This window comes from Rhea americana, unplaced genomic scaffold, assembly GCF_003343005.1.
Source record: "Rhea americana isolate MKP2758 unplaced genomic scaffold, rheAme1 scaffold_124, whole genome shotgun sequence".
Classification (NCBI taxonomy): domain Eukaryota; kingdom Metazoa; phylum Chordata; class Aves; order Rheiformes; family Rheidae; genus Rhea; species Rhea americana.
Window position 1 is genome coordinate 1035744 of NW_028185306.1, and position 19557 is coordinate 1055300.

At 40.2% G+C, this 19557-nt stretch overlaps 1 protein-coding gene across 3 annotated transcripts in view; it reads left to right on the plus strand.

Annotated features, from left to right (window-relative positions):
* The window catches only part of FIGN (fidgetin, microtubule severing factor), a 101008-nt gene that overhangs the window by 15433 nt on the left and 66018 nt on the right, over positions 1–19557 (plus strand). The window lies entirely within an intron of this gene.

A 19557-nucleotide genomic window follows, 5' to 3' on the forward strand; every position in this document is an offset into this window, starting at 1 on the left:
GCATTTTTAACCCCTTTTCAAACCTAATCTGTGTAGGGTTAGGGGTGCTCTTAAAATAAATTTTAACTGTCATGGAGAAGGATTGGAAATGTAATTATGGTATCTASTTAGTCTTAAATAACCAGGTTTTCTGCTAATAGAGGTATTTGCAGGTGTAGAGTCTGGCCCTGCTGTTCTACCTGTGACAGAGTAAGCTTTTCTTCCTCCCCCCTAACTTCCAAGAGGATTGGTACCATACAAACATATCCTGTTTGGTCATTCTCCAAAAACCAATACCTGGAGCCTTTTTCTTCCACCCTGTCAAATGGGTGGCTTTTACAGGCATGTCCCAAAAGCCAAGAAATCCAGGCCATGTTGAAGTGAGTGGGAGGAGGAAGTCCCAGAGGCAGAAATGCCCGTGAGGAGGAGAGGGTGCCCAGGGTGCCTGGCCTTGGGGCAATGCACCACCACCATGGGGTGAACTGAGTCCCAGGTGGATCAAAATAGCAGGGACAAGTGAGTATGCTGCAAAAGTATTAATACAGTTTAAGGTTTTTTATTCTTTTTTAGTAGTTAAATGGAGAAAATTGTGAAAAGTGAATTTTGAGGGGAAGTATTAAAGTACTGAACAACTCAAATGTAAGCTGAATGGATGGTCTCCAGTTCTGCGGCTAGATGGGTTTGCGTCCTCCTGTGTCGTGCCTTTGGTCTGCRTTTAGAAAGGTGTGAATTCATCTTTGCGGTGGGACGTTGTACTGCTCCAGCATAGGAGAGGGAAGAAAAATAGCAAAGGATTTTTTTTTTACCTTCCCCCTCCTGAACACGTAAAAGCAAGAGTAAAGGAATCTTCATTTTAGAATTCAGGCTCCAAATTTCTTTTAGCCATTTTTAATAGAAACAGTAAGTAATAAATCATCTATGCAATTACCCGGACACTGAAGGAGTGGGGCCCAGCCTGCACTTCAGCCCCAGATGTTTCTGGACTACAATAATGGCCCAGCCCAGATATTTACAGCTTAATTTCTGTTCATGTGCACTTGTCCATAAATGGTTCCTTTTCCATTTCCAGTTCAACAACYGAACCACTTACAGCAGAGAGTGATTTAAACTTGAATGATAGCAAAATGTGACTAGAGACAATTTACCTTTGGAAACTTTAAAGTGCATTTCCAACATTTAAAACGTAAGGCAACTCTTGTACAGGGCATGATTGATCAATAAATGTCCCTTCTAAATAGATTCTTTTAAATAATATCTGATTTTATTTATTTATTTTTGCTTAGCTTTGCAACAGTTGAGAGTAAAGACTTATTTTTTTTTCCCTCTCCTTTTAATGCCCTGCCTCCTAGCAGGGCTTGYGCTGAGCGGCGGCAGCTTGCCTAACCTCTCTCCACGTTGTTGTTCTCCTCTCCCCATCCCTGTCCTCCTCGCTGTTCCCCCAGCCAGCCCCATTACTCGAAACTGAACAAATTGAAAATAATGGTTAGTAACCATCTGCTGTGCTGAAATTCCACGTACGGCAGTTAACTCCATTTTACGAAACACCTTCAATCTAGGGAATTGCAGCGCAGTTCCTGCGTGGCAGCAGACAGCAAGGAGCAGTTTCGAGCTCCTCTTGCCGGAGCGGCAAGCCCGGGATGCAGAGGCRCTCGGCGCTCGTGGGGACAGCGTGGTAGAGGTCGTCTTCAGACGATTCCAGGTGCTACGTGTTTGGAAACGGAGTAGAACTGCAGCCTTGTGGTTTCAACTGATCTTGTTTGTTTGTTYGTTTGTTTAAAAGAAAAGAAAAGAAAAGAAAGGCAGCTCCGTAGAGCTGTAGAGAGGGGCAGTCTTGCGCGCGCGCACCCTTCGGCAYGGTGGTCTGTTCCCCGGCGCTGTGCCGTAGTGCGGTGCGCAGCGTGTTTTGTTTTCGATCACTTCTGTGTGACTTTTGGACTGTCCGATGAAAACCTCAACCAAAAAGTAGGCTGCAGAGCTGGTCAAAGTGAGTTGAAGAACAACAGTTATTCATAGAGGCAAAGAAACTGTGGAGAATCAAGGCAAAACTCTAATAAAAGCATGGTAAAGCACCCTAAGTAGTGACAGACTGCCAAACAGCAGATATTCAGATAGTGACAGACTATGGCATCACTAATATTAAATAGGTACCGTTATCATCCATGTTTTTAACCCAATTACAATTATTTGGGCTTAGGTTTTGATCGTACATAAAGAAAGTTGCTTAAAATGGGCAGTATATTGAGTTCAAAGGACCCATACAGTTCATAAATTCTCCGGTGTCTACTGGATTTTTCATCAGGGAGACTTCCAATAAAAATGATCTATTTTAGAAATAATATTGTTTAGTAGGTTGAAATGTGGTGTAATAAAATTAGACCTTCAGTCTTCTAAAGTTACTACTTAGATGGCACCCTTGGGATGGTAAAATGGCTGTATAAGCAGATGAATCAGACAGTTTCACTGATGGATACATTTGTCAGTCTCTGTTACAGATATAATATATTCTTATATCTGTAATCCTGACACTGTTACATCCAAATGAAATCAACATGAGGTTGTCATCTTTAAGCAAATATGTTAAGTGTTGTCTTTTGTGCTTTGGATTTGAAAGAAAGGGGCCCAAGGGAGCCAGCATCATGCAAATGGAACAAATCCCATTTCTTCTGAGCGGTGCTGTTTCCCCCTTCATGGCAGCTGGCTGTGTTATCTTTGTGTGTTTCTCTGAGTGCTGACAATTCTTTCAGTGATCTAAGTTAGGGCACATTAGAAAGTGGAAGCAGCTGTCTGTCGTTATACTGAGAGACGTGTTTGCTCTACTGCAAAGATGAAGGACCATGAATCCTTGACACACTCGCTCCCCCCTCCCCCTTTACTTTCCAACATGATCAACATTCAGACGCACAGATTGTCTGCTTGGACAGTTTTTTGTTCTGACTGACAGCATCTGGCATAGACAAATTTAAAAATACATAGCATGCCATGCTTGGAATTGGAACATCCCTTCTTTATTAATCTTCTCATTTAAACCATTCATTTACATTTCAAGGAAGGTTACAGCTTGATATGGTTGAAGCATTTATTTTAAATGAATAACCTCCTAATGAAATACCTTGAATGAGCACCAAACAGTCAGTGTTCATTAAAAATTACACCTGATTAGTGTGGCCTTGGAACTGGTGCGAAGACATACGGTTTCCCCATTGTCTCAATCCACATTTTAAAAAAAGGAAAAATGTTTAGCGTGTGAGTGTGTGCATTTTTTTTTAACACAAAGCTAAATGAGAATGGTGTTTTCACTTGCAACCTCCCATTATTTTCAAGAGTGCCGTGTTATGAAGCAATAGCCTTTAAAATGCTATTTGTCTAATTAAATCCATTTTTTGCTTGAACAATACATTTGAAGGGAACGCCTAAATAGGGCTTAATTTTATTCTGCTAAGGCATTTATGATTTGAGAAATGAGATGCTTTCTGATTTAACGTCATCTGAAAGCATATATTTTCTTCATCTGAGAAGTATACACGTGTTTGTATACAGTACTTTAACAGTAAAATATAACTGAAATGCTGGACCACCCACTAAAATGTGTATGCATGCACTTAYGCACACATACATTCTGTGCACTTGCATCTTCACAGTCCGGGTTAGCCATGCAGACATGCTTGTCTAGCATTTATGTAAAAATAATATGAAAATTGGCCATACCAGTCAGAATATGGACTTCAAGTCCAGGAAAAGAGGAAGAAAAACCCCTTCTTGTCCTAGGCATTTTAGACGCTTTGTGTCACTGTGGTTTGCAGCTTTAACTACTTGCAGTACAGGGGGAAGGAAAAAAAAAAAGCTTCAATAGCGGGGAGCCCCACTGTTATAACAAAATAGAGGACTGTTCAAGTGCTTGGCAGTAAATATGTAAAACAAGTATCCCCGGCTTATTTGGAGAGGAAAGAGATGTTGCAGAGACAGGCTCAATTAACAATTGTAAGCAACAGAGGACTTGTATTCCTTCGGTATTCGTAGGAGAGGTCATTTGCTTTAGGATAAATTCTGACAAATTTCAGATATAGACATAGAGGCTGGAATAAATATGACAAAAGATTCACTTGCCTGTCAAGCATTTTGTGTTCGGGAAGGCCATTTAGATTTTTTTTTTTTCTCAGTGAATAGATTTCTTTTATTTATGATTTCCTGAATAATATATCTTTTAATTAATTGTCTGTGAAAGAAGCATTTTGGGACAATAAGAATTTTAATACAGGCCTGAGATACTATTTGTGCATTTTCTTTTTAAAATTCTCTTAGTAATGCAGAATCTATTTTYCTTTTTCTGGAAGGAGCACTAAGATGTTAAGTTTTCAGCACAGGTTTTACTATGGCAGTTATGTGTAATCATAAAAGTGAAATCAAATTTTATTTTAAATGAAATAGTTTTTTCCCCACACACAAATTGTTCCATTTATGTGATAAACTTCTATTTTGATATATTTTTTTTAATGACTAGTTACCCAGGCTTGTACAGATATGCATCTGTAAGCAAACTGGGAATAGGTTAGAGAACACAATTCCCTAGTGTAAAAAGCAAGGTTTAGCAGTAATGCTTTTAATCTGGACTTGTAGAGGATTCGGGAGCATCCATAGATCTGCTTCAGTAATTACCATACCCCAAGTGGCACTGGAAGAGACATTTACCTAAAAACTTGATGTCTTCATTACACTGTTTACATTTTAATTAGAAACATGAAAATTAGCGATTCATACGGACAACTGTAGTTTAAGTGGGTTTGCTCGCCATCCAATAAATCACGCGGGGGGCGAAGTGGTGCGCGGGGGGGAGGCGGCCCCCAGCCTGCACGTCCGAGCCGCAGACCTTGCGGCCGGAATAACTGGTGTACGAGGAATCGTTCAGGGGAATAACGCGTTGGTATTAGAAGCTGCTTAAAACGTGCCTTTTATCTTCAGAGGTGAAATTTCCATAGGAGCTCGCGAACGTAATTTTAAAGCTAACGCTGCTTGCACACGATACTACACGTGTGCAAATAACATGTGGGCAGGAGACGGGTGTGCAGCCGGCGTGCGCGTCCGTGCAAAACCCTCGCTGCGAGGAGGAGGCCTGGGGGGTGCGTGTTTTGCCAGCGCTGAAAGCTCTGTGGGGATGAGGAGAAGCCAGTGCCGCCCGCTTCAGTAAGTCCCCACAAACGCACGCAGACACTTGTGCGGCCGCCCACGGAGGCGCGCGTGCGTGCGTGCGTGTGCCCGCACACGCGTGCACACCCCGCACACCCCAGCATCCCTGCCCGACTCCCCCCCGCCGTACCGGGCGGCCGCGGCGGCTCTTCCCCCCCTCCCCGGCCGGGCCTGCGGCCGCCTGAGTCAGCGCCGCCGCCGCCCGGCCCTCGCCTGCCTCCCCGGGGGCCGCCCTCCTCATCCTCATCCTCATCCTCATCCTCATCCTCTTCCTCACGCTCAGCGCCGCGAGCGCGACCCCGGGCCCGCCGCGGCGCGCGGCTCCGCGGCCCCGCTCCTGCGGGCAGAGCTGGGAGCAGCTAATGGCTCAGAGATGCACGGGGTCAACGCGCGGCTGCCGCGCAGCACCGAGCCGGCGCGCGGCCGCCTTGCACCTTTCCTTTTTCTTCTTCTCCCCAATTCCCCCCGCCTCCCCACAACTCCCTGTCTCGCCCTCCGCGTTTCCACCCCCGTTCCCTTACAATAAAAGTGAGGCGATGCAAAATTGCATCCTGTCTTCCAAGAATACTTCAGTCTTACTCTTTAGATTTCAGTCCACTTATTTTTTTTATATATATATATATATATATAAAAATGTATATCACATTATTTTATACGTATATATACACATGTTTTTGTTTGGGGGTGGGGGGATTGTTTTCTAGGCTATTAACTTCATTGTGTATTAGTTTTATATAGGCTGTTTTGGGCCTTGTGCAGATAATATGTGGATAATCAATTGCTTTGAATGGGAGTGTGCGCCTCAGGAGCAATAAGTAAAAACTTGTTGGTTTAATGTTACTGTCTTTTTCTTTAAGCAAAGAGAAGAACTTCCCTTCTCCCTTGCTTTTTAGGGTAATGGACTTCTTTTTGTTGCATTCCCTAAGATTTCTATGATAACCTCTTTCTAGAACTCTCTGCATTCTGTTATTTTCTTTATATTTTTTATATATATGCATATGTATAAATGTACATATATGTACAACTAGTTATTGCTGTGTATCTTGGAATTTTAGACTGTATCTGATTAACCTCAGAATAAGTATTTTACAGACTTGTTTCACATTTGCCAGTATGAATTGTCTTTTTGTTCTTTCGTCATTCAAGTGGTATTTCTGAGCCAGAGAACAAGTAAATTCAGGTGTGTCTTGTGGCTGTTTTGATGTTTTATGTAAGCATTCCACATTCCCAAAATAGACAGTGAGTATCTCTTTTTTTTTCCCCATTTTTTTTAACATTAAAATAACGTTTCCGTTCAAGTCAAACATTTTCATTTAATCTGAAGATTCATTTTCCTTTTTCCCAACTTATGCTTTTATCAAGAGTTGCTAGCCTTGTCTCTAATTCTTAGTGATTTGGTAGTGTTATAATGAAGTAAGTTGGGTTTACACTTAAGCTAGTGGAAGTACTCTGTATTCATTTGTTCTGTTTCTTTCTTTTCTTTCCTTTCGCCACCCCCCCCCCTCGTCTTGGGGTCTAGGCATGTTATAAATGCGGCTAAACAGAACTGTCTACATCTGCAAAGACAGAAACATGCTGCTTGCTTGTACRTACTGCAAAATTCTAATAGTTTTGTGCTATCTGTTAAATTCAGCGTGCTTTTTGCATTGTGGCACGGAACAGTTGTGCTGCGAGGGGAGCTGGCTGCCTGCCAGCCATCGACTATGAAATCCTGGGTACCTGAGAGCTTATCAGTTCTTTTGCTTTGTAAAAGAAAAAGTGATGAAAATGTTGGTAAACTGCCATGAAGGTTTAAGGCTGCTGGAATAAGGAGCCGTGTAATCAGATTGGAAAATGGAGCTTGAGATTCTCTGCATGGGAAGCAGTCGGCTGTGGACCTACCGAGATGCTGTGCAAGTGCCCGAGCTGACCACTTTGTTAGCAAATCAGCTTGTTTGCTGCAGCAGCAGGGTGGAATAGGCTGGTCCTTGTGATGGTATGTAACACAAGTAATATCTCTCGCTTTGCACAATGTAATCAGCTTGCAATTAGCTCACTCTACATTAACCTTCTTGATATTTTTTTTCCTTTTGTAAGACTGCGCACTTAAACAATTAACTATAGAAAGTAATCCTTCAAGCAAATCAAAGCAATCCTTTAATTTTATCACCCTGCTGAAAAAGTATCAGGTGGTCAACTGGTCTTCATCAGCTGCTGGAAATTCTCAGGCTCACTGTAGCGTGGAGAGGTTCTTTAACCCGTTCACATTTAGAAAAATGTCAAGATTTTATATTTCTCACATAATATAATGCTGCATCATGAAGCTGCGATTGGAATTGTTTTAATGAAAAGCCTTGGGAGAGCCCTTTCCTATACAGACAGCTTTTACGCTCGTGTTTGTTTAGGCATTTCCATACGCTACCTCTCAGAAAGCTTTGATGACACAGCCACTTGTACTGATAATTCCTCTGCTTCACCTCCAGTGAACCTGATTCACTAAGGTTGGAAAGAACAAGGCTATCGTTGCTGATGTTGTACGTTGCTTTTTAATCCTCTAAAGTAAAAGCTAGATAACGGGAAAAATTGTGTGGTAGGCAAACTTCCTTTTCAGAAGGAGAGTAAAAGTTGTAATGCCATTTGTTGAAATGTGAAAGCTTGAAGTTTAGCTAAGAAAAAAAAATATCCTTTTAAAGTAAGAGTGAAGAATAAGATCTGCCTTGCTATTATTTGTATTGGATTACCCACTCAGAAGTTCCTTTTTCTATCTAATAGTTCTTTTTATTATAGGAATGAATTTTCCAGAGTCATCTCATAAAACATGTGATTTTTTTTTTTTTAATACCATGGTAATATAACATAATAGTAATGAGTCCCGTAACCTTGGTACTTCATGTAAAAGTTTGCTTCTGTTTAAATAATTGCTTAACATGCTCTGCTAATTTCCAAACCTAAATCATTCAACAGTTATGCCAGTATGAATAAGAGCAGTGAAATTAGTGGCAAAAGCATTTACAAATAATAAGGCCATGCATGAGCCTTATTCATATTACATTCATTATTTGAACATAAATATTGTGGGTGATTAAGGCTCTAATGAACATAGTGACCTGAAACTTTTGTTTAGATTCTTTGTTTAAAAGATGTTGAAAATGGTCAGCAGCTGCTTTGCCACCCCCCACAAAAAGTCTTTTCAGTCATTTCATTGAATTCCAGTAGATCATAGSAATAAACTGATTTTGTAATATGTGATCTGCTTTTTCCAATGGTATCTGTGAAATCCGTATTGACTGGCTGTGTTAAAGCCATCTTTTATCTCTTTGTAGAATGTGAACATGTTTTGAAACCAGAAAGTCACATCCTACTAAATATACTACACTTCCCGTACCTTAATGTTGACTTTGGCTTAGTTTTAATATGTATAAAAATTCTGGAATTCATATGCACATTTGTTTTCTATGTGCCCCAATTAAAAAAAAAAAAAAAAAAAAAAAAAAAAAAAAAAAAAACTGCATACATCTTATGCTGCAAAGATCTACTTTATATTCTTTTAGAGGACAAACTCCATTAGATATGCACTTACTGTACATTGGATTGTAAATCTTACAATTTAATGGTAATTCAGTGAGCAGTTATTGCTTCTGTGGCCTTTTTTCTTTCTTTTTTGTCCCATCTCACTGGTGAAATAGGGTTACCCTTTACAAGTGTCACATCCATAGATTCATCTTTTGTACTCTATAGTTGTTCCTAGTGCATCATTCTAAGTGAAAAGAAAAATAGGGAGCCAAAGCTCCAGGAGGGGCCCTGGGGGAGGGGCTCGCTACACAGAAATACGGCGTAGAGCAGCGGAAAGACCAAGGCAGTTTAGCATCAATCTAACAGATTAAAATTTTGCTGTAAAGGTACATTTTCTTTAACCTCATTCTTTTTTCCCGTACCGCTGTAGCCTGCGTTTGAATTCCCAGGAAGCAGAAATGGTGTCTTAATGATACRAGCCTTTTTGCCTTGCTTACACTGTTAATACTCTTATCCCTTTTCTGATATGAAATACTTTTTGTAGAAACAATATACGCATTTGTAAAGAAATTATAAAAGGATTCTCCTTTTGAAGATAATGAGTTCTCTTCGGGAACTGCAGGTTACGTGGAACACAAATGAGCTCTAAGTGGAGGGATTTAAAGTCCTGCTACAGCATTTAATTTCTTGAGGAAAGGAGTTCAGTTCAAGGTTAGCCTGTTATTGTGGCACTGGCAACTACTTCTCTCATTCCTGTTCTTCTGCCAGCAGTACCGCACAAAAGGCAGTCATTTTTATTTAATACGTAGGGAGGTATTAATCACTGCAGGGTTTTCTCGCAAAAATTTGTCTTATCAAATTCATTGTTTCGCCACTCATGACAATAATAGGTGTTTAATTACTCAATAAGAGCAGTTTATAGATTCCATTTTTCCTGTTTGCTGGACAAATGGTATTGATTTTGTACTTTGATGCAACATGAAACTGTATTAAACACAATTAGAATTCTAAAGCTGGCAATGTATATTAGTTATGGGAACTGAACTCCGTGCTTAAAGAAACTACATCTTCTAAATTTTGACTACATTTAAGTTCTCGGGAGAGGAAAAAATCTTTAAGAATACTACTTTCATTAAACAAGTTCCTGGTGTATTTTTCTGGTTTTTCTTTTTTACTAGTATTTATGACTCTTACAGATTTTTATATATTCAAGAGAAATAGTATATGTAATATTTTTGCAGAAAATAATCGCTTTCTGGTGGCAATCAAGTTGGGCATGTTCCAGCCTTCTCAACAGTTTTACTGTTGTCTTGTCCTGCATTCATGCCACACTTGCAAACGAGATATCTTGTGTGAAAAACAGAATTGATGTTGTCCCCCAAGCTTGAATTTGGACAGTAAAAATTCATGAGACTGGGGAGAGAGCAGGCTTCTCTTTATTTTTTGTGAAGTTTTCAGTTTTCTTCAAATGGTGACTATTAAGCCACGTGTGGGAGTTTTATATGTATTTTTTAAGTGATGGCTATTATCCTATCGACACTTACGGTGTATTATTGATGCCTCACTATCTGCATAGGCGCGAGCCCTCCCTTCAAGTAGGGTAACTCTATCTGAGCTGAGCTGCAGGAGTTGCACAGCCAAAATAACTGTTCAAAGCTTCCTTTGTGGGTCAGTACATTTCAAATTCAAATTCTTTTCTTCCACTGRTGCTTTCATAACAATTTCCAGTTGGGAGTGCTTGATGTGTTCTTATTTTGTGTTTGGGTTTTTTTTGTTTTTAAAGAGTCAGATTTAAAAAGCATGAACTGAAGGTAAGTGCCTTCAGATATCTATACCCAGAATGAAGGAAAGAAGAATGATTCCTGTCAAYGTGCTTTCTACTTTGCATACTTGAACAAGTAATCAAATTTTTATGATCTTGTGATTTTTAGCTTCAAGCTTAGAAGTAAATAAACTAGATAAATTTCTTCATGTTCAGTTCCTATTTCACCTAGCTTTAATTTTATTTCTAGGTTTTGAGTGGAATCCGTATCCTCCTCATTCAGCTCAATTGAGGTATTTTTTGAAAATGCAGACTGAATTTATGAAAAGTATAGATTCTTTGAATAATATTTTTTCAAAGACTTTAAATGGTCTTATCTAATGGTGAGGGATATCTGTGTTAATGTTTGCCCTATCTAAATGCTTTCAAAGGATAGTTGAAATAGGTAAAGGAAATGCAAGGACTTGAAATATCTTTTGTGCYCCATATATAGATGTTGTTGAGGAGAGTGGCTAGTCTCAAGAAATACCTATCATTTAATTACTTGGTTTTAAAAGAAGTAGCTATTAAAGGAAGTTTTCCCTTCTCCTTTTGAAAGCAGTACGTATTGCAGATCTCACAATGTCTGTACTAGAATAGCTAGGCTTACCTTTTTTCTGTAGTATTTTTTTCAAGTCTTTTACGGAATATTCCCCAAACACTGAAAAGCTCCTTTAAGCTCTCTTTAAGGGCTTCAGTGGGACTGCTCGTGCTTAAACTTAAGGACATGCTCAAGTGCCTCGCTGGGTCAAACTTTATACCAGATGGACCTTCTTGTTTCTCCTTTCAGACAAATGATTTATTTCCTATGTGCACTGAATAACTTGAGAATCRATGGCTCATTCCATTGTTTGTATTTTAGGTGGTGGGTTAGGTGTTCTTCATTTTATGAAAATCAATACAAATTTCAATTATAGGGACAGCAGGTAAGACATTAGAAGGATGTAGGGTACACGTTCTTAAAATATGGCAATATCTCAGTTATCCAGATGTTATGGGAAGATTGAGTGAACGTAAGTGGGTTTCTGAATAATTGAATAGATTGTTCTTACTTACTTGGATTACTGTAGCACTTAGAGGCTCAACCAAGATGGTGACCTTGTTGTGCTGGTATTGTAAAAACATGTAGTGAGAGACACTTGTGCGTCGGAGAGGTTATGTTCTAAATAGCCGAGACAGGCAAAGGTTAATAGGGACACAAAGAGGCGCTGAAATGTGAAGAGACTTGCCCAAGGTCATATAGCAGGTCAGTAGCAGAGCTGAGAGTTAAGCCTACGTCTCCTGACTCCTACCCCAGTGTCCCGTACGCTGCGCTGCTTCCCCCGTGATTAAGCTACCTGCCTTTAATAGCTGTTGGGACAGGTAATTGGCTTGGATTTAACGAGGAATTTTGGGTAGTGGCATTTGACTGTGTTTCTTCTTGGTTCTTGCATGTACTTGAAAATACAGAGATGTAATTTGATGATAAAATCGATAACATTTAAATGGTATTTCTTATTTTGCCCCACTTAGAGCAAATTTAGCAAGTAACTTCTGCCAGGTGGATGCTCTTTTAAGGAACGCTATCTGCATTTGCTGGTGTTTCTTGGTTGGTTTTACCCATTGCTTTTTGCTTTTCAGGTGTAGCCCGTGCAATCGGCRGTAGGGCTAACCATTTTGATTGGCTCTTGGGGAATAACGTTTTAATTACTTCAGACAGGCTCTCCTGAAGCCTGTATCCTCCTTATGACAGTTCAGTTTAGAAGCTACACTGCTTCATTTCAGTAACTTTATTACCATTTGGCTCAGAGATTGCTATTTCGCCTTGGCCACTGATTTCATCAGTTGCCCGGTTCACCTTTGTCCACGCTATACTTGTGAAATGACTTGCTCCTTTAGTGCTTGTCAATACTAAATTGCTGCATCCTCAGTGTCCAGGCCGAAGCACAGTAAAGAAAACAACTCTTTATTAAATTACTGGATTTTACACTTAATTTTTTTAGATTAATCTTGAATGCAAAAAGTCTTAATTACCATTTAATAGCAAGTAATTAAAGGACTGGCCAGGGTCAACTATATAAAGCGCATCAGTTTGAACTGCCACCTGATTAATAGGCTTGGCGATATAAAAAGTTCAGCACAAAAGCATGCTCTGCCGGGGTCACTGCTTTAATAGCTGTGGAAAGTGCAGTTTTTGCTGTAATTCTGTTCTAACAATTGGATCAAAATAATAATTTGCGAGATGTTCATGGTTGGCTTCTCCAGCGTGACGTCAGGTGAATTATTTGAATTTGACGTCAGTTAAATTGGTTTTGTGGGTTATATCGATGAGCAAACTGGTTTGGCTCAGACTTTTTTTTTTGTTRTTAYTATTTTTCTTTTAAATCTCATTTACATTCTTCGAAGTGAAGCCCCAAGTATTATTTTTCCAGCCTTCTTTTCCAGCTGAAACACAAGACAAAAGTTTAGAGAAGGATTAAAGGTGTAGCGTGCATCACTCGTGTCCGTTCTCATCTGCGTGCACGTGTACAATCAGCTGCGAGTTGCTTGTTCTGGCTCAAGGGGTATACGCGCTCCGGGCTGCGTGTGTGTGCGCTTGGGAGTGTGTGCARACGGCGTCAAACTGAACAGCTGCCTTAACAGCTGCACTTCCCTGTCGCTGTGTGCGGGTATCTGTGTTGTGCTCTGTTATGAAGGCTTCTCCTGCTCCACGCTTAGCCCCAGAGGCTCTTGCCTGCAGGATCACTTGAAAATTGCGCTGTATTCACATTTAATATAGTGGGGGTGGGTTTGGTGTTTTAAACCCTTAAGAGTTTATTGATAGGGCCTGGGCAAACTGCTGCACCTTTGGAGGACTCGATTAGCTTCAGCAGGCTCCGGGTGCCTGCGGCTGGCAGCCTGCGCGTTAGCCCTTGCGGGATGGGAACCATAATGATTTTCACCTACTGACGGCTCTGCGAGCGTTAATCTTGACAACGCCCCACAAAACAGGTAAGCACCGTTACCCCCACGTTATTACGGAGGACTCCAGAGAAAGGTTTAAAGCCTCCATCCCACTGGTACTTGCGCACGTGCCTATGCTTAGCTCTGGACATGTGGTTAGACCTATGTGTTTGAGTAGGAGACCCTTTTTCAGCAAAGTTAAGGACATACGTTCTGAACAAATTCTCAAAGTAAATGGAAGATTTCCATGTCAGAGCGAGGATTCGGGGTCTGGAATACTGGGCCTCTGGGTTCTGATTTTGTTCTTCACACTTACCCCAGCACAGCTTTTAAATCAAGTTACAAATGCTAATTTTGACTATTTACTACCATGATTTATTAATATGTAATAGTGAGGGCGTCGGCCATCATTTTCAGAAGATTTCTGACAGTTGTGCGAATTATTTGCTGCTAGTTTACTTGTGTTTAGATGTGGATTGATAGATTAAGTTTAGCGTCTCCCCCCCCCCCCCGCCTCCCCGTCCTTTTTGGATGCAAATTCTGCCTTGATCTATGTTCTGTATAGTTATAGCACACAGAGGCTTTAGTTGAGATTTGGGTCTCTCTGTACTGGATGTCCCACTTTGCTATTATAGTATGTGTGAAGAGGATGCGATTAAAGGCAAGACAGATGAAGTAGGCAGAAACAATTCTCCTGACTTTTATTACAACCTTGTCGGAAAACCCTGGCGGAGCACCTCCAGCTGCGAGATGGGCCAGTGTGCCCACCCTACGCGATGAGCACGCTCACCTCCCGGTGGGCCAACATTTTCTTGAGGACATTTTCTTGCAGGAATCACCCTCCGGCTCCCTAGCTGGCACATGCTTTGGCACTCTCTGGGGCACTCATGGCTTATGGGGCCGCATGCAGGTTTTTGAGGGGGAGCTGGGATTCATTACATCTGATCCTCCCGTAGGAGCCGCAGGAGCTGGTTTGCGGCCAGCTCTACAAATGGAGCGCTGCATGGGTTTCGCAGCACCATATTGCAAATGGTGCTGGGCAGGGCTGGCGCTGGCGCCAGAGTCCCCGCTTCTTCCTCTCTGAGCGCTTGTAAAGCTCTCTGTTAATTTGACAGTCGTGGAGTGTGTGTTTTAAATAATAAACGGAAATCAAACTTCCTCTCTTTTTTTGGCATTGCTTATAATCTTCTTCTGTTAAGGATGAGTACCTCCTGCTAGATGAGAATGAATGTTCATGCTGATATATGTTCACAGGCACTGAGATAGTGTTTCAAGCAGTTGCAGAGTTTCTTCTTTTTTTTTTCTCTGCTATCTATATAGCTTTCAGTCTTCTTACTCTTAAAACAAGCCCTGCACTTCAATAAAATGAAACTTCAATTATCAAAGTACTTCAAATTCTAACAGATAAACATAGTAAGCCTAGTTATTTTTTAAATATTCCTCCTGTGATGAAAAGTTTAGCTGAATGATTCCTGAAGGATGAACCCTTTCAGCATGCTGAGTGAGGAAGAGGGAACCTTGTGGTGCTAAATAGGTGGTTTACTGATTAAACTACAGAAATTACACCTAAAGCTGTGCTGTAGTTGGAACTCGGTATAAAACCGCATTCTTCTCATAATGCAGCTGAGAAACTTAGGGCAGTACCAAAATGTCAGYCATTCAAATGTAGGCATTCATAAACACATTTGCGAAAGTGTTACCCTGATTTGCAGCCGGCAAAATAGAGGCTGAGAAAAGTTGCTTGAAAGGCATTGCTACGGAGCAGGCAATGACTCTTGTGTTAGATGAGATCACTGAAGTTCCAAGGTTAACTTCCATAAAGGTTACGTTTTAGAAAGGTAGTGGGACCTCAAAAAGAGGAGATTTATTAGTGTATCTGAAACTGTGCTTCCTAAACGTTTTCATATTGTTTGGTAGAATCCCATGAAAATCTAGCCAAAGAACTCCAGATCATTRCGGCTGAAAAGCACCCGAACCAGAAGAATCGGAGTAATGATAAAAGAACTCACTGTTTTCTGAGTCCATTGTTCCAAGACTTAGTTGGACAAGTTTGAAACAACCATACTGTGAATACATGACAGAATTTTGAAAAATTAGGACTCAGGTTTTCTCTTTAAATATGCCTGTTCTTTATTCTCAGAGATCTAAAAAACTAGCCACATTTGACCATGATTCCTAAAAATGCTCAATAGCTCATAACATGACACTTCTGTTAACAGTGTACAGTGAAAATATTCTTCAGAGCTTTTTTTTCCAACTATGCAAACAGAACTAAAAAAAAAGCAAAAGCATTTTTTTTATGTGCCAGAAAACTTTCCTGTGGACAGACTTAACTACATGACATTTTAGCTTGTTTTGAGGAGGCAAAGGTTAGTAACTGGAAAAAAGAGAGTGAATTATGATAAAGGTTGATACCCAATCTAAATAAATGTTTGTATGCTGTTTAAAAAATACAGCCTATTGAATTTTTTAGATGTACAGACCCATTCTGTACAAGGGAAAGTGCTGAGTGTAAACATATTTCCATTGACTAAAAAATCCCAGTGAATACATATCAATTTTTTTAAGCTATGCCAAGCAGGTAGAAAAAAAGTGTTTGATGAACAAAAGATTGAATTGTTTGGTTCTATTAAGAAATATCACCATTTATCTAAGTAAAACTATTAAGCCATAACCTATATCTTTTCTTTCACCCTGGTGTATGTCTAAGGTACAGGTTCAAACCAATCCTTTTCATGTACATAATCATGGGCTGCAATTAATCACAATCTAGTTCTTTTTAAAAGAATCCATTAAGAAATAATACCAGATGAACAACCACTCAAGTATAAAATCTAATGCATTAAGAGTTGTAGATTTGCCATGTAAAGTTTGTGTAGGTAGCATTTAACAACCGTTAGAAGAACATTAGGAGTAACTTAGGGGTTACAGCACTACTCGCAGAACTCCAAGTTAGAGTAGGGAATTAAGGTACTGCTAAACCAGTCCTGCCGCCTGCTCTGTACTGCGTGGGCCTTAGTCTCACAAACGTTGAGGCTTTCTGACACTGAATGTGGCTGTGCATCATTAAAGCCTTCTCCTGACCTTGTGAATACAACAAAATGGAGGAAGTTTAAAAAATAAAGGTTTCCTAATGCTAAAGTGACYGAACAATACTGTTTGATTATCTGTTAGTGTGGAAAAGTTGCTTATTTTCCAACAAAATAACACTAATCAAAAAAAAGAAAGAAAGAAGAAAAAGGTAGTTACAGTGCTGGAGGGAGGTAAACTGAGTCTGAAGAAGGCAGCTGGGGTCTTAGGTACCTAGGCCACCCACTGAAGCACTGCACGCTTCAGGCCCAGCAGCCGTATCGGCTGCCTGAAGCTGAGCATATTTTTTCTGATCAGACAGGAAATCTGGCTACATGGAGGACCGTAATGGGAAAAGTGTCAGATTTAACTTAGAGATGCGTTGTGAGATATGAATGTATCTATGAATTAGGGATATATGTTTGCATGCCTGAAGACCATCAGGAGCAATGGAAGTAGCGTGCAGCCCCTCTGGCATGCTCAGCACCCCAGGGCAGGGCGATGCTGCCCGGGGAGCTGCTCGCTTTCCAAGGACCTGTGAGTATGTTGGCACTGTAAAGTAATTAAACATAAAATAAGTTTTAAGGGATTGCCAGAACGGTCTGACCATTGAAGTCGAGGTAGGGAGCACTTTTTTATACAGTAGACAGCTGGAAGTATGCTAATGACTCTAGCAGAAATAAAATAAGAGAAGATTCCAAAGAAATTGCTCAAACTAGCACACTTAATAGGCAATGATAATCCTTCTCTGTGTGTTTGTGTGTGTGTGTTTTTTTTTTTTTTAATCATTCTATCAACTTCTAGAGAAGGAATATTTTTTTTCCCCTGTCAAATATCATAGACTGAAAATGTCATAAATTGTAATTTCCAGTAAATTTATATTGAGTTTTTCATAGGGATACATATGCTGCTGATGGGTCTGATTTAGAAAGGTTTTAAAAGGAAATAATGCTAAAAATGGAATATTTTGAGAGACAAACAYAATCTTCATGCAGTCATTCTATACAGAGAGGTCTATTTGTGGTACCTCCAAAAAAATCTGTCTGGCTGTCRACAGAAATATTTTTAATTAATTAAAATTAATTTAAGACAGAGGCAAGAGATTGCTAGACTTGATTATTATGCAATAATGTCTTTTTGGCAGGCTTGCAAAGCATGCATCCACTCCCACAGTACAACTGGTATGGTAGAAGGCGAGACAGCTGCTCCATCTTAGTTATATTTAATAGCAGTTAGGAAGGGCTGAGAAATATGAGCAAAGCTTCTCAAAGGTCACACTTAGTCTGAGAAGTCCATTGGGCCTGCTAATACAGTGCTGGACAGGAGGCCAGGGGGACCGAGAGTCTTCTGGGAGTGGTAGTAGAATTGCTGTGGGATGTTTTACACCTCACCTGCGTTAAACCATCACACGGTTTAATTTTCCCTCTAAAGAAAAGAAGGCCACTTAGGAATGATATTAAATATCTTGTAAAAAATCTTCTGAGATTTATGAAAAAGAGCTAAACAACTTTACCCCAGGTTCTAGGTATGAAAGGCAAATTAAAAGATTGCCTGGGAGAAGCTGATCTCATATTTTACCTCATTGCCTATCCTTTTCCTRAAAAATCTGCAGAATTAAATTCTGAAGGGTTAACCTAATTATTTTAGTTTGTTTTTTAAAAATTCAATTGTATTACTGTGGTGGACGTATAAAATCCACAAAGCACCTAAAAGATTTTAAGGAGATGACTACGAAGAGCTAATGTTGAAAGCCCACAAGACCTTTCTGCAGTGATGTGCTGCCTGTTCAGGTGTTACTCAAATGGAGCAAGAGAAGGGTTTTGTGTTTGGTTTTGTTTTGGTTTGTTTTTCCCCCCATTGCTGCATGGAATGGAATCAAAACCATCTCTGTATTAGCTGTGATTTCTGTGGCTCAGGCAGAATACGAGAGAAATGGGATTCRGGTACCTCTGCAGCTCTCTTCCATAGCCACTCTTGTCCCGTTTGACATCCTAATTTGCTTACTGAGCAGTACTGATTTTATGTTTCCAGAGAGTCACATCTGGATCTTCCTCATTCTGTGATCAGATTTCTGTGGCCCTTCTACTATGTGATGATGTTGGTACCTGCAGTCAGCTTCTGGAGGCAGAAGGAAYGGCAAATATTTCTGTGTTCGTAAGAGTTGCACCTTTCTAAATAGAGAATAGAGAAGAGCAAAAAAAAAATATACGATTGGAGGAAAAATCCGTAAGCTTAGGCTGTCCTTGCATTCTTTACTAAGTAGCTTTTCAGTAGCAATCTTTGTGCCGCTTGCACACTGGAAGCGTCGTTCAGGAATGCCATACTTGAGCACATAACTGCGTTTCAGCTTGTTGAGGTGCTCGCCCAGATGAAGTCCAGCCATGTTAATACCTCTTTTTTTTTAATGTCTCTCTTATAGAGTACTTAGGGAAAGTTTTTAACGGAAAATCCCTCCCTCCTTTTCTGCACTGCAAACCTCCTTCCAGGTAATTACAAGTTATTTGAAATCTCTGTCACTCTAAAATGAAAGTATTTGTGTTGCAAATGTGCACAAGTGTTTGAAAAGTAACCAGAATGAAAAAAAAAAAAAAAACCTGTTTGTAAAATCTCAAAGAAAAAGTAAACATTTTCGTTACAGCTTAAAATGCGTTAAGGAATTAACAGCAAATATGTCCTAATATCATGCTGCTATGCCTTACGTTTCCAGATATGCTAAAATCATTAAATCCTGAGAATTGGCTCTAAATGCATCAAAATTAGGAATCCTTTTTAACAGTTTTCATATTCAACTCTTCTTGCAAGTTGGTAATTAGAGTACGTAACCGTCATTTCCCTCTGTTTATTAGAAAACGCTATTTTTAAACAATTCAAAAATACTAAAGGCAATCGAGTGGCTGTTTTGACAAACAGCTTGAAACATTCTTGCCTAAATTCCACAAATAACCTCCCCCCAGCTGAACAGTCGCCCTGAGCCGATTTGCGCTGGGCCCTCGGTCAGCCTTTGTAAGGGGTAATTACACTGGTGTTCTCGCACGGCGCAAACCGAACCGTAAAATTAGGGCACGAGAGGGACTGCTCCTATTTTGAGAAAGTCGTCGAATAATTGATGGGGG